General features: G+C 35.7%; 1 protein-coding gene and 1 long non-coding RNA gene across 2 annotated transcripts in view; both read left to right on the plus strand.

Moving 5' to 3' along the window:
- The window catches only part of NDUFAF2 (NADH:ubiquinone oxidoreductase complex assembly factor 2), a 147,602-nt gene that overhangs the window by 20,019 nt on the left and 112,485 nt on the right, over positions 1 to 15,098 (plus strand). The window lies entirely within an intron of this gene.
- The window catches only part of LOC125753128 (uncharacterized), a 28,477-nt gene that overhangs the window by 3,864 nt on the left and 9,515 nt on the right, over positions 1 to 15,098 (plus strand). The gene's annotated exons all lie outside the window — the stretch shown is intronic.

Consider the following 15,098-nt stretch of genomic DNA (forward strand, 5'->3'; position numbering starts at 1 on the left):
CAGTAACATTTAAGAAACTGATACTGAAGGAACAAAACAATTAAATGATCTTTTTTTTATTTCTAGTATATATCATTTTGGAGGATTATTCTTATATCTATTGACTGACAATAATGAAATAGGATATGCAAAACCTCCAAATAAGTTGTTTTAGCAATAAGAAATCATTGCTGTTTTGGTACTTTTAGTAGTTTGGTGACCTTTAAAAAAAATGTTTCTTTTGCTTAATAAATATGCGGAATAGACATAAAATTTTGTTTTCTCTCAATATGCTGAAAACATTTTTGCCCTATGAATAGGCGTGAATGTTGGAATCAGAGACTTCACAGAGGCTTTGTCTATTAATGAGTAAACCATAAAAATTTGACAATGTTTGAGTCATGAGTTCCGTCCAAGGTAGAGGATTCTGTGACTCAAACCTCATCTCTGTGATCCCATTTTTCTCTCCTTCTAGTAGTATTCCACGTAATAGGTTACACCCTTCCCTGGCTTCCTTCCCATAGCATAACCTGACAAACCTTCATAAGTCTCTTGATTTTCTCTTTTTGCTAGATAATTTATTGTTAAGATGAGATTTCCAGTATTCAGATATTTATGATTTAACATTTTAAATATTTAAGTACACTATATCAACTTATGTTTTCAGCATACTCTAAAGTTCAAAGCTACTTATCATGGTAGAAGAAGTGGAATTGGTGGCTTTAAGGCTACATGTTCTTAATATAGATTCTATGTATTTAAAACTCTAGGGATCCCCGGGTGGCTCAGTTGGCTAAGCATCAGATTTCAGCCCAGGTCATGATTTCAGGGCCCTGGGATCAAGCCTGCATTGGGTTCTGCACTCATCAGGGAATTGGCTTGTCCCTCTCCCTCTCCATCTGCTTTTTCTCAATCTCTCTCTCTCTCTCAAATAAATAAAATCTTAAAAGAAAAAAAGTTTTAAATAAATAAAATGCTAGTAGACAGATTGAAGTTGAGTAGAATAATGGCATATGGGTAAGGAACAGAGGATCTCAAAAATATTTTTCAAATGGCAGTCTGTGTGGACCCCAGTAGATAATAATGTAGATTGATGAAATGATCTTGTAAAATACAGTGTCCCTTTGAAGGAGTAAAGCTTTGTTCATTCTCACTTTAGTCTAGATCACTTTAACCATTAACCACTTTAACAGTATTAAAGTGCAGTTAAGATAGAGAGTTGATTTAGAAGATTAAGGGCAGAGGAGAGAGCTTCTTTTCTTGCTCTTGAGGCTTAACCTCTATGAGGTAGAAAACTTGTTAATGGAATGAGGAGCTATAAAATTAAGGAGGCATTTGGGAAAAGGAAGGGGAATGTTCAAGGTAGACCTTTCAGTTTTGTTCAGAATCCTAGTGGTGTCATCCTGACAATCACCTTTCTCTTTAACAAACAATCTTCTACATGTCCTCACAGGGTCCCAGGGCCCATCTTGGACCTACTGTGTCAGAGCTTCCATTTTCACAAGATCCACAGGCCTTTCAGTGGCACATTACAGTTTGGGAATCACTGTTGCAAGTGACTGATATATGAGTTCAGCAGGCTTGGTTAGTTTAGGTAGCAGCCCTTCTACTCCCCACATTACCCTCCTTCTCCTTCTCCCGTCCCTCCCTTACTCCCTTCATTCCTTTAACTTGATCTCAGCTACTCTGGACTGTTTTTCAGCTCAGTGTTGTATACTATTGATACTTCCCTGTTGAGACATGAAGAAAAAGAAAAGAAGTTGTGCTAAGTAGTGTACCACTAAAAAGAGGTTGGTGAAGTAAGTCAAGTTTCCCTCTTACAGGACCCTCATCATCTACCTTATGATTTATCAGATGGCAGATTTTCTTATATACATCCTTCGGAAGATATTCTTCATAACCTTAGAGGGCCTCTCATGTAAGGAAGTGAAATTATTGGATCCTGGGACACTCTGGGGCAAAGCATTTGCCTGATACTATTCTTACAGTACCTAATAGAAGGGCTGGCAGCTTTCAGCCAGATGACTAATTCTTCTGTGGTTAAGTGTTCTGCTTCTCTGGCTGATATGAGGAAAGAAGCAGACATCTGATATCTCATGAGTAAATTTCAAGCAGCATCTAATTCTAATGGCATTTTTGGCACCAAAGAGGCTGTCCCCTCCCTCTTAAAAGTAAAAATGATGGATATTTTCATGATCATACCACACTTAAAATTTATGACCCTTGCCTACCTTTTAATGTCACTATACTGTAAGTTGCAAATAAATCCATTAATGGTGTTTGTTGTTGAGAACAGTGGACCTGGTAGGTGAGGGCTAGCTAGGTTATATTTCAGCTACTAGAAGATTACTGAAAGTAAACTAAAACAAGGAAAAAATAATTTCCTAATCTTTTTGAAATATGGGTATAAAAAATAATTCCTAAGAGTTTTCTTTTTTAAAACTATCTTGAAAATGAATCTTGCAAATAGCTTCAAAAAAACGTCTTTGGAACTAACATAAAATGGTACTCTATCCTATCCCTTCTTTCATTTGTCCATTTCCATGCACTATTTCCTGAATTAATAAATCAGAGTACATGAATGTCATTTGCAGAAAACACCAAGTGTTATTATAACTTCTTTAAGATTTTATTTATTTATTTATTTATTTATTTATTTATTTATTTATTTATTTGAGAGAGAGAGAGAGAGGGAAACAAGCAGACTCCACGCTGAGCATGGAGCCTCATGCAGGGCTCCATCTCATGACCCTGAGATCATGACATGTGCTAAAATCAAGAGTCAGACACTTAACCACCTGGAGCACCCAGGTGCCCCCAGACAATTTCTGATGAAATCTTGGCAGCCTTCGCATCTGTTGGGTTACTAGTACTGATTGCAGATGTCTTTGTGGATGTGGTAAACTGGTTTCTTGGTCACTTGGCTCAAGTTTATTAGATATTGCTAACAAGTAATAAAGATCTCCTGAGAATAGAAGCCTATACTGCCTTCTTCTCACTTTTTTCTTCCTTTACTGCCCTTCTGCTCCCAGTGGTGATGTGGTTGCTATTGAGAAAGCATATCACTAGTCTAGTGGGAACCATTAGATCAAACTAAAGATCTTAGTGTTTCTTACCCAAACTCCTTTGCACTCCTGCTTTCAGCACTTAAAAAAATATATAGTTTAAATGAATAACTGTAGACCAACTGAACAAAACTGGGAGTTCAGAAATAATTTCGTACATCCATTGGCCAATTGGTTTTCAACAGAGGTGCTAAAACGATTCAGTGAGGGAAACAGAGTCTCTTCAACAAAGCGTCCTGAGACAATTAGCTGTCCACGTGCAAAAAATGCAATTGGACTGCCACCTCATCCCACATACAAAAATTAACTCAAAATGGATTGGCCATCTATATATAAGAACTAAAATAGAAAATTCCTGGAAGAAAACAGGGATAAATCATGCTGTTGGATTTGGCAGTGGATTCTAAGATGTGACATCAAAAGCATAGTTAACAAAAAGAAAAAAATAAATTGGACATCATCAAAATTATAAACTTTGTTTATTAAGTGATATTATCAAAGTGAAAAGGCAACCTACAGAATGGAAGAAAATATTTGCAAGTCACGTATCTAATAAGGGTCTAGTATCCAAAAGAGATGACAAAAACATAATAACTGAATTTTAAAATGGTCAAGTGATTTGAATAGTAGACATTCCTCCAAAGAAGATATACAAATGACTAACAGGCACATGAATGGATGCCTAACATCATTAGTCATTGAGAAGTGCGAATAAAACAATGAGTTACCACTTCACACCCACAAGGATGGCTATAAGCAAAAGAAAAAAGAAAAAGTGATGGCAAAGATAGGAAGAAGTAGAACCCTCCTACATTGCTGGTGGGTATGTAAAAGGGTACAGCTGCTCTGGAAAAGAGTTTAGTGGTTCCTCAAAAAGCTAAATATAAAATTACCATATGACCCAGCAATTCTATTCCTAAAGTATATAACCAAAACAACTGATACTCAAATACTTGCACATGAGTGTTAATAGCACTATTCACACTAACTAAAAGGCGAAAACAACCCAAATGTTCATCAGGAAATGAATGAAAAAGAAACAAATTGTGGTATATCCACACAATGGAATATTACTCAGCCATGTAAAGGAACGAAGTCCTGATACTTCCTACAACGTGGATAAACCTGTGAACATATTAATATGCTATATAAAAGAAGGCAGACATGAAAGTTCACATATTGTATGGTTCCATTTATATGAAGTAACCAGAATAGATAAATCCATTGAAGATTGCTGGGGCTAGGAAGAAGAGAGGACAGCAAGTAAGTGATGGCTATGGGGTATTTCTTTGGGACGATGAAATATTTTGAAAGTAGATGGAGAGGGTGGTCCCACAATCTTTCAAACGTACTTAAAGCCATTGAATTTTGGACTTTAAAGTGTTTATCTTATGTGAATTTCACCTCTATTTTTTAAAAAAGTATAACTACTTGCACTAGTATGCAGAGAGAATGTTATCAACATCAGCATCTTCATATGCAGTGCATTTTGGAAAATGTTTTCTGTGGAGTCAGAGTACTTTATTCTGAAACTATTTGGAGAAATTACTCAAAAAACTAGATGTCCTATTCTATTGTAGTGTGTGGGGTTTGGTTTTGTTTTTTTACCTTTTACAAATCAGAAAAACTGTTTAGAATTCCGTATTGAAAGAACTAACTTTTTTAATAAAGATTTTATTTATTTATTTGTCAGAGCATGTGTGTACAAGTAGGCAGAGTGGCAGACAGAGGGGCAAGCAAGGGGAGAGGGAGAAGCATGCTTCCTGCTGAGCAGGGAGCTGGTTGTGGGGCTGCATCCTAGGACCCTGGGATCATGACCTGAGCTGAAGGCAGACATGCTTGCTTAACTGACTGAGTCACCAAGGCACCCCATGAAAGAATTGTTTTCCTTTTTTGGCTGGCATTTGCATAATTATTTTGATAGGAAATTAAAAATGTTAGAAGACAACATGATAGAAGAAAATATTTAAATTGTTATAAATGATTACTAAGAGTATAATAAAATCTTCATAGTGTTGAAGAATCCAATGCTTAAAAGAGTATGTAATGTGTCAGCCTTGAAAGTGTGCTAATCATCTGCTCAACGATGAACAAAGGGATTAAAAGCTTTAGTCTCTAGTGGTCCTTTTCAATGCGGGCTGAGTAGATTTAAAGTTCATTTGCCACATATGGTTTCATTAATAGCAATTCAGCTTTTCTCTGCCCATTTGAGGCTTTACACTTAGGGAGGTGAATCCAGCCTCCCATCAGACTTGCCAGTTTCCACATGTACTGTCTAAGGTTATCTTTCACCACCTTCTAAACCTAAAACAGGTGAAGAAATGCTTTATTCATAAAGTAGGTTATTTCATAATTAAAGTTAATAAATGTTTTGCTGGTGTTGTGTTTGATAAGAAAACATAAAGATATCAAAATAAGAATCTTAACTATCTCAGATGAAAATGAAATGCAATTAGAGGTGTACTTTTTTTTAAAAGGGTGGGGCAGTGCTTGGCTGGCTTATTTGTAGAGCATGTGACTCTTGAGCTTGGGATCATGAGTTCAAGTTCCATGTTGAGCTTGGAGCCTACTTTTTAAAAATGCAGTTAAAGGTGTACCTAACAGGAAAATACACTGTTAAAGGTGTACCTAAAGGAAAACACACTGTTTCTTTCAGGATACTCTTTTTTTACTCTCTTTCTGTCCTCACTTAGGAAGATTTGGGACTCCTACCTGCTTTCTTGTCTTGTAGATTAGAAATTTTCACCTGACTCCTTGGTGATGGTGCATCAGCTTCCTCTGTTGAACCTGATACCCGTGACCCCTGGAGATGAAACACCTGAATACATAAAATGTTTTGTTAAATCATTTGTTTTAGGTTACCTAATAAATTAAATTTACACTAGTTAATATAGGAATGATTACAGAATGACAATGAGAAATACCACCAGCAAAGAGTGGGTAATAAAGTGGCTGGAAACCATAGAACAGCTTATGTTTAAATAAGAGAGAGCATCAGAATGAGTCAGAGGGACAAAATATGATTTCTGGTCCACTTCTTTCTCTTATTTTTCTGTGAATCATTACCATATTATATACCATGGCCTTTTTCTAGCAACAGACTCTCTTTGGGCATCCAGCCACCACATGATACTATTCCTGAAGGTTCTATTCTTATTCTCCTTCCTTGGCAGAAACACCCCAGGGAGGGAGCCAACTCGAGTTCCCCTTTCCCAATTACCTTCTAACTATTTCTCCTATCCCACATTCCTAGCTATTCCCCTCAAGGCTTTTCTCTGTCTAATAAGTCCAGATGGGCCCAACCTCCTTATACTTTTACTTTTAGGTTATATTTGTCTTTCTATATCTTTAATGAGCTCTGTTTCACATTTGCCTGTGTTTAAAAATGATAGGGAGAATGCAAAGAATGACTTCCCCATGCAACTTTATTTCTGAAGGGAATACCATTGTGAAGACTGCACCAGTATGGACTAGTAATTCATTGTGCCCATGATATTCACTCTCCATTAATATTTTGTAGGGTTTCAGTGAACATAGATTTCCCACCTGTGCTGTTCTAATAGTCTTATGAGACAATTCAGTTGGTCTTCAAAATAATGAATCCTTATTAAGTATGGTTTGATTGGAAGTCATATCTGATAAAATATTCTGTCACTTGAGATATTTACTAAAATCTCATTACATTGTGATGAATTTAAAAATCAGAATTTCTATTATTTGACTATAAAATCTCTTTATGTAAGAGATATTTCTCTGTTAGGTACTAACCTCAGAATTTATTCTGCTGACATCCTCAGACATCATATTCTTACATCTTATGCAGTTACCTTGTACCACAGGGGTATTGCTGGCCCAATGCAAACCAAGATGATGGCTTAAAACAAAACAAAATACAAACCCTGCTTGTTTACTGACTGTCTAGGGCTGGTATCTTCATGCTTTCTCTGCAGCTAGACTAAGGATTTAGTGAGTTGGGAAAGAGTTGAAAGGGTTACTAGGAAGACTTGAGGTAGAAGTATATTATGATATAATGGATCAGCTCAGCAGTGAGCTAGAGCTGGCTAGGAGAGCCATGGCAAAGTACCCACCAGGACCGTATTGTCAGCAAGTGGATTGGAACTTACTTTTAAAAAGGAGTTCATCTCAGCCCCATTTCCTTAGTTCACAACTCATAAGATCAATTATTAACTTTAAGCTATCAAATAGGTTTCCTTTTAGTTACCTATTTTATGAGTCCTCTCCAATCATAGCATAAGCTGAGGAATGTAGTTTTAGTTTAATATATCACTCACTCCTCTGTCAGCTCAAGCAAAGAGGCTATTCAACCCTAACTCCTTCAGAGTCCTAAGTAGTCATATTTTTTTGTTCACTCTTATTTAAGATTACAAAAATCTTGAAAATGTGGTTTTATATTTCAGAATCTACCACATTTAAATCAATGTGTAAGTTCAAGGGCATTGGAATCAGTATAATTTATGGTTCTCTTTTCATCTCAGCGTGAATAACTTCAAATTCAGTGAAGTGTTGTTTGGCTTTTCTTACCCAAATGGTATAGTTATCTGATTCACTTCAATAGTTGCCTATTTTCCCTTTCAGAAATGTCTGTTCTCTCACCAGGAGACTAAAACATTGTGCAGATGTACAGTTGGATACAATGATGCCAATATAATATATGCACTGTTCAATAATTTATTTTGTATCTGGAGTGATGCATCTGTTTCTTTCTTGTGGGAGGGGGTTTGAGCTTCATTTCAATGTCATTTTAGGTACTGGTCCAATTCTTCCATCCAGTTAACCAAAAATGAAAATTTCCATCTGTTCAATTGCCATTCAGAGGAATGTTTTATCTCTGAAGCACATTATGACAACTAAAATTGACAGCATAATCTGTCTGACTTTTTTCTCTTTTATTTCCTCTTCATATTCTCTTGAGCTTTAACAAGAGAGTATTCTTTTTTAGAGCTGCCTAAGATTATAGAACTTACTCTTTCTTCTCTCTAGTAACTGTAGACCAATAGAGCGTGAATGGCTGTCCACTATTCACTGCTTTATTGTGTATTTTTTTCTATCCATTAGTGACCCTACAGGAAACATACTTGTTAGTATGCTATTAACAGAACAATGCAAACATAGCATTCTCTTTCTATAAGAGTAAATGTCTGCCAGTACTATTTGGCATTCCATTGAATGCAGACTCTTTCCAATTGACGTTTGGAAGGTACAGTTACAGGCTGATTTTTATTGATCATTCTGTACTTTAGAAAAGTGGCTAAGGAGGCCTTTGGAATATACTGTCTCTAAAGTTTTTAACTATTTAAAGAACTAAGAATATTACCTTAAATAGATTTTGTTGCTGAAATGGCAGAAAGATTCCTTCCTTCCTTCCTTCCTTCCTTCCTTCCTTCCTTTCTTTCTTTCTTTCTTTCTTTCTTTCTTTCTTTCTTTCTTTCTCTTTCTTTCTTTTTGTTTATACTCTAACTTAAATTAGAAAAAAAAACAAAAACCAACACCACCTTTCTATTTTTGGGCCAGGTAAGAATTTTAGGACAACAAATTAAACAAAGCCCTATCCCTCAAATGAAGGGTTATATCCTTGGAGCAGCATGATAGATTAAACTGACTGATTTTCATAGCAATGGAAAAAAGACATAGCTATATACTAAAACTTTAGCTATGCTACACCCACAAAAAATATTATTGTAGATTACTGGATTTCTTTGAAATGTCTACACTTGTAATAAAAATCTCTGATATCCTGTACCCTTTCTTGTTCTCTTGAAGAGATTATATGATAGTTACATTACAGTAATGACCATCATTTTTGTATCCTGTATAATATTTGTGCCAGGTTAAGCATCTGTCTCTTGATTTTGGTTCAGGTCATAATCTCAGGGTGTTGTGAGTTTGAGCCCCACATTGGGCCCTGTGCTGGGCATAGAGCCTATTTAGGATTTGCTCTTTGCCTTTCCCTCAGTCCCTCCTCTCCCTCTCTCCCTCTCTATAAGAAAAGCAAAATATTTATGCCTTTGTAGCCTTTTTGAGGTATACTAGGCTAGTTGCATCTATATTATTTTTCTTAAATGTCTGTGCTCACTGAGGTTTTGTGTCCTTATTGTGTTTTGTTTTTCCCTTTTCTTCTGGTGGCTTACAGGTATATTTTTCACCTATGTATGTTTTATGTACCTTCCTATGGCAAACATGAATTCCTTTGTATCAAATCAGTAAGTTAGAGAATTACATTTTAATAATATTGTATGCTACCCATTGTAAAGAATAATACTTTAAAACTGAAACTGATTTTTTTTAATGATATGTAGTCTTTGATATAACGGATGACCAACTATAGACCACTCAATATATGGAGTATTTCAAAAGCTGTGATTGTGAGATCCATTGGAATATCACATATGGGAGTAAAGAGCACTCTTGAGAGTGTTAAACATCAGAACTAAAAGATTCCAGGTCTTAAAAGTGTTTTAGCTGTATTAATAAGAAAATACACATTTGTATACTTTGTGGCAGGCTGAGTAAATTTAAATCTCATATTTGAAGTATATGAGATCACTTAATCTTAGAAATTCTCCTGTTAAATTGCTATTCGTGTCTGAGCTTCATTGGAGTGCTCTAACTTGTCATAGTTTGCCCCTACACACAGTTTTCTTGGGGACATGTAACTAGATAACATTTGAAGCATACTCACATTGTTTAAGGGATTCAAATTTATTATAATCCCAGGACTACAGATGCTTATGTTATAAAAGCATTTTATTTTATTTATGTATTTATTTTAAAGATTTTAGTTATTTATTTGAGAGATAACATGAGCGGGGGAAGGCAGAAGGAGAGGAAAAAGCAGACTCCCCACTGAGCATGGAGCCTGATGCTGGGCTCCATTCCAGGACCCTGAGGTCATGACCTGAGCCGAAATCAAGATTTGGACACTTAACCGACTGAGCCACCCAGGCACCCCTATTTGAAACCATTTTACACTTCTCTCCTTAATCACCTAAAAAAGAACAGAAAGGAAAGGAGGGAAGAAGTAGAGAGAGAGAGGGAGAGAGAAAAAGAGGGGGAAAAGGAAGAAAGTAAAGAAGGAGGGAAAAGTTGGAGGCCAGTTCCTGCTTTAGCTCACAGTCTTTGGGAAAAAATCGGTTGTATGGTAAGGGTAAGAAGGAAGTGCTAGGAGAGTTCAGAAGTTGTATGAACCATTTCCTTCAGTGCTGAGGAAAACAATAACATAAACAAGGTCTTGTTCTTGAAAGCAAGGGAGGAATTTTTTAAACAGAAGAAGGAGAGTGGCCTTGTGGAAGTATTTTAGAAGAAGGAATGGCATGAATTGGTTCTGTACTTACAGATAGTCATATACTGTTTTTTGTTATCCCGTACCTAAAACCTTTTAGTATGAAGTCTAAAATGTTTTTCTATTCAGTAAGTATGTGTTGCTAACATTTTACATATAGCAGTGAATATAGGGAATACAAAAGGAAGTCAAATTCAACTCTGCCCTCACAAGCTGAGTGACATAGCTGACAAATCCTAAGGGTGAGTAGCCCGTCAGACCTGGATTTGAATCTTAGCTCAACCACTAATTGTTTCTTTGGTTGACTCACAAATAATTATGGAGCATCTCCTACATGCCAGGTATTATTCTAAGTGTTGGGATACTGTGATAAAAATATAAAAGGTACATGTTCTCTCCTGGCATTCTAGTATTTCCCTTACTTCAATTGTGATATAATTGACATCCAACATTGTATAAACTTAATATGTACAACATGATAATTTGATACCCATATGTATTAGGAAATTATTACTTCAGTAGGGTTAGTTAACACTTCCATCACCTCACATAATTACCTTTTTATTTTTGTATGTGGTGAGAACATCGAAGATCTATTGTCTTAGGAATTTTCATGTATATAATACCGTATTGTTAATTGTAGTCACCATGTGGTACATTAGACTCGCAGAACTTCCTCATTTTGTAACAGGAAATTAGTACCCTCTAACCAACATTTCCCCCATCCCCTACTCCCTGGCAACTGCCATTCTGCTATTCCTATGAGTTCAGCTTTTTTAAATTCTACATATAAATGAGATCATGCAGTATTTGTCTCTCTCTGTCTGACTTATTTCACTTAGACAATGCCCTCAAGGTCCATCCATGTTGTTTCCAGTGGCAAGATTTCTTTCTTTCTCATGGCTTTCTAGTATTCCATTGAGTATATATATCAATGTGCTTTATCCCTTTATCTGTCAATGGACACTTCAGTTGTTTCCATATTTTGGCAATTATGAATAATTGATAGCTCTTTGCAGCACTGATTTTATTTCCTTCGGGTATATACTCGAAGTGGGAGTGCCAGATCTTACGGTAGTTCTAGTTTTAATTTTTTGAGAAGCTTCCATACTAGTTTCCACAGTAGCTGCACCAATTTAAGTTTTTACCAACAGTGCATGAGTCTTCCTTTTTCTCCACATCCTTGCCAAAACTTGTTATTTCTTATCATTTTGATAATACCCATTCTAACAGGTATGAGGTGTCATAGCATTCTAATTTTAGTAGAAAGAGACAGAAAATAATTATATGAATAATATTTTGTCAGATAATGAGAAATGCCATAACCTGAAATATGTGATAAATAAGGGAGGAACAGGGCCATGTGAATTTTGCTTTTGGTTGAATGATCAGAAAGGGCACTTAGACATGAATAGTTTTCTGTTTTTAGAAAGAAAAAAGACTTATAGCTGGATTCTAGTGAGCTAAGGGGAGAGTCATATTCAGTGAAGTCAGAGGTAGTCTGAGGCCAAATCAAGAAGAACTCATTGATTATGGTCACAAATTTGATTTTCATTCTCAATATATTTCAAAGCTATTTTAAGCAGGGGGACCTGGGGCACGTGTGTGGCTCAGTTGGTTAAGCATCTGCCTTCATCTCAGGCCATGATCCTGGGTCCTGGAATTGAGCATTGCATCAGGCTTCCTGTTCAATGGGGAGTCTACTTCCCTGTCTCTTTCTCTCTCCCTCTGCTCCTTCCCATTGCTTGTTCTCTCTCTCAAATAAATAAATAAATAAATAAATAAATAAATAAATAAAATCTGAAAAGAAAAGAAGCAGGGATATCTGATTATGATTTATCTTTAAGCTTTTTAATCTTTTAGAAATAGGCTTTTTGTTTTGTAAAATTTGATGTCCAAACTGGAAGTAGGGAATGAGTTATATACTATTTGACTTTTTTGTTTAATTTAGACAAGTAAAAACAAAATAAAATTGATACTGACTACTAATCTCAGTGGTGATAGTGACTTCCATAATGGACTGAGTGTTCCTTGAAGATAGATGTTACATGTAATTTTCTTTGTATCCCCAGTACTTGAGCTTGGTAACTGGCAGTTTTATGGGTGAATAACTATGCCTACCAAAGATCACATAGGGTCTGAGCAATCAGATACCACTGGTCATGGAGACATGATATGCAAAGAGCCGTTTTGAACCAATGACACATATATAAGAACTTAAAGATTTTCTGATATGTATTACCCATATCACTAAACTGAAAATAGTCCAGTTAAGCCCCTATGTCAGCCTCATTCCAGACACTAGAATACTACTCCCATATGGCTATAAAATGTCCTTTGCATCCAGTAGCCTTGTACATTTTATTCTTTTCATTAGAAAACTGTATTTAACACATATTTGATCATTGCTAGGGATATGTCTAGAGAATTTACTAGGGTATAGGTATTACCATCTAGTTAGTTAGCATTTTAATAGAATCATGACCTACTATTCAATTCAGTGATTATTTTGGTCAAAGCATTTGACTCATCAGAGCTTCCAAAAATACTAAAAACACTAATTCTCTCATTTTCAAACAATACAGTAAAAAAAGCTGTCAATCAGTGTTTAGTTCCTAAGGAATTGATGTTTTCATTTTTCATACCTTAATAACTGGTACTACTAAGAGCAGTCTTTGTAAGAAAGATTTATATACATTTTTTAGTTAACTCTAAAATTTGTATGACACTTTATGGCTTTCAGAATACTTCATTCAAACCTTATTCCTCCTAATGTTCAGAATGATTTCTTAAAATCAGAAAAATTACTTAAATTTTAATTTTTTTTAAATTGAACCTTTTTTTCATTACCTGATTCTGAGTAATGAGTATGATTCCACCTTTCTGGAAACATTGTGAGCAGTAAGGGAGTATGTAAAGGGCTTAGTATGTAGCAAGTGACCAATAAATGGTAGTCAGTATGATTATTATCACCTTCATAATTATGATTATCAAACATTTGAGGCACATATTGGCTTGCTGCCTTAGCTAGTAAGTAACACAATCAGCATGTGAATGTGCATCTTTCTAATTCCAGAATTCATGTTAGTCTCTCTACTGTTAACACTTCCATAGAGGCAAATCATATTATAAACTCTGTAAAGGGGCAGCCCTGGGAGACCCGGGATCCTGGAGACCCGGGATCAAGTCCCACATCAGGCTCCTTGCATGGAGCTTGCTTCTCCCTCTGCATGTGTCTCTGCCTCTCTCTGTGTGTGTCTCTCGTGAATAAATAAATAAAATCTTTTAAATAAATAAACAAACAAACTGTAAAGAAAATAGCCATGAAAATAGCATTGAAAGATGGGTTGCATTTGTAACATATAATATTTTTTATGTGAACTGTTTTCCGTGTTTCTCATCAGTTTTTCCAATTTTATTACTTATTTTTCTAAGTGTATTTTCTGTCTGACCTTCTAGAAAACTAAGAAAAATTAACATGTTTTTACAGATAGCAGAGGTATTTATATATGCTTTTATTTGATGACACCTTAAGTTTGTATGGTGCTTTCTAGCCTTTGGAATACTTCCTTTAGCCTTATTCCTCTTGATGTTCAAAACAACCTCTCAAGATCTTAGAAAAATTGCCAAATTCACTGAGCCTTGTTTCATTATCTATAAAATGTGGATGATTCCACCTATCTTAAAGCTGTGTCTTTATACATTATAATTTCTAGGTATCATATTTATCTTTTACTCTGGTTTTTACTGGTTATCTGTGTCTATTATCATTATCATTGTGGCTTATAGTAAATCCTTATATTTTGTTAATAGTTTCTAGCAGTTCAGATTTATTTTATTTAAACCAATGTTTTTTCAAGATCTGTTTATTTGGGGCACCTAGATGGCTCAGTTGGTTAAGCATCTGCGGGGTCCTGGGATTGAGCCCCATGTTGGGCCCCCTGCTCAGCAGGAAGCCTGCTTCTCCATCTCCACACTTGATCTTAGCCAAAAGGCCAAGAAGCGATGCTTTTCCATCTCCTTTTGTGCATCCCCCCCACCCCTCATGCTCTCTCTCTCTCTCTTTGTCTTTCTCAAATAAATAAAATCCTTTAAAAAATATTTATTTTAGATAGAAACAGAGAGAGCAAATGAGCATGGGGGGAGGGGCAGAGGGAGAGGGAGAGAGAGAATCCTCAAGCAGACTCCCCACTGAGCATGGAGCCCAGCACAGGGCTTGATCTCATGACCTATGAGCCAAAACCAGACTCTTAACTAACTGAGCCACCCAGGCACCCTTAGATTGTGATATATTTTTGGGTGTTATAATATAGTTGTATTCTGAAGCCAATAAATTTGGGGAACAATTTGTTCAATAGGGTTACTTAAATTATCTAGCAAAATGCAGAATTTCTTGAAGCTTTTTACTGCCATTGCACACTGGGAATCTCCAAGAGGGAAGTTTGTGTAAAGTGGGCAGGATATATATATATATATATATATATATATATATATATATATATATATATATATTCCCCTCAACTAATTTAACCAAAGAGTCCTTTCCCTCTGTCCATAGAGATTAATTTTTTTGAAATAAAGATATCTACAGCAATGATTATCTGAAAACTCTGGACCTATTATATCAGTATTTGTTAGGGTGCTTTAAATTCCAAGATTCCTAGGTCATCCCTCTGTCTTCTTAAACAAAATTTTGGGGAAGTGGTATAAAACATCTCTTAGTTTTTCTTTTCCCATCTCATCAACAGTTGAGC

The sequence above is a fragment of the Canis lupus genome, chromosome 2 (assembly GCF_003254725.2).
Source record: "Canis lupus dingo isolate Sandy chromosome 2, ASM325472v2, whole genome shotgun sequence".
NCBI lineage: Eukaryota > Metazoa > Chordata > Mammalia > Carnivora > Canidae > Canis > Canis lupus.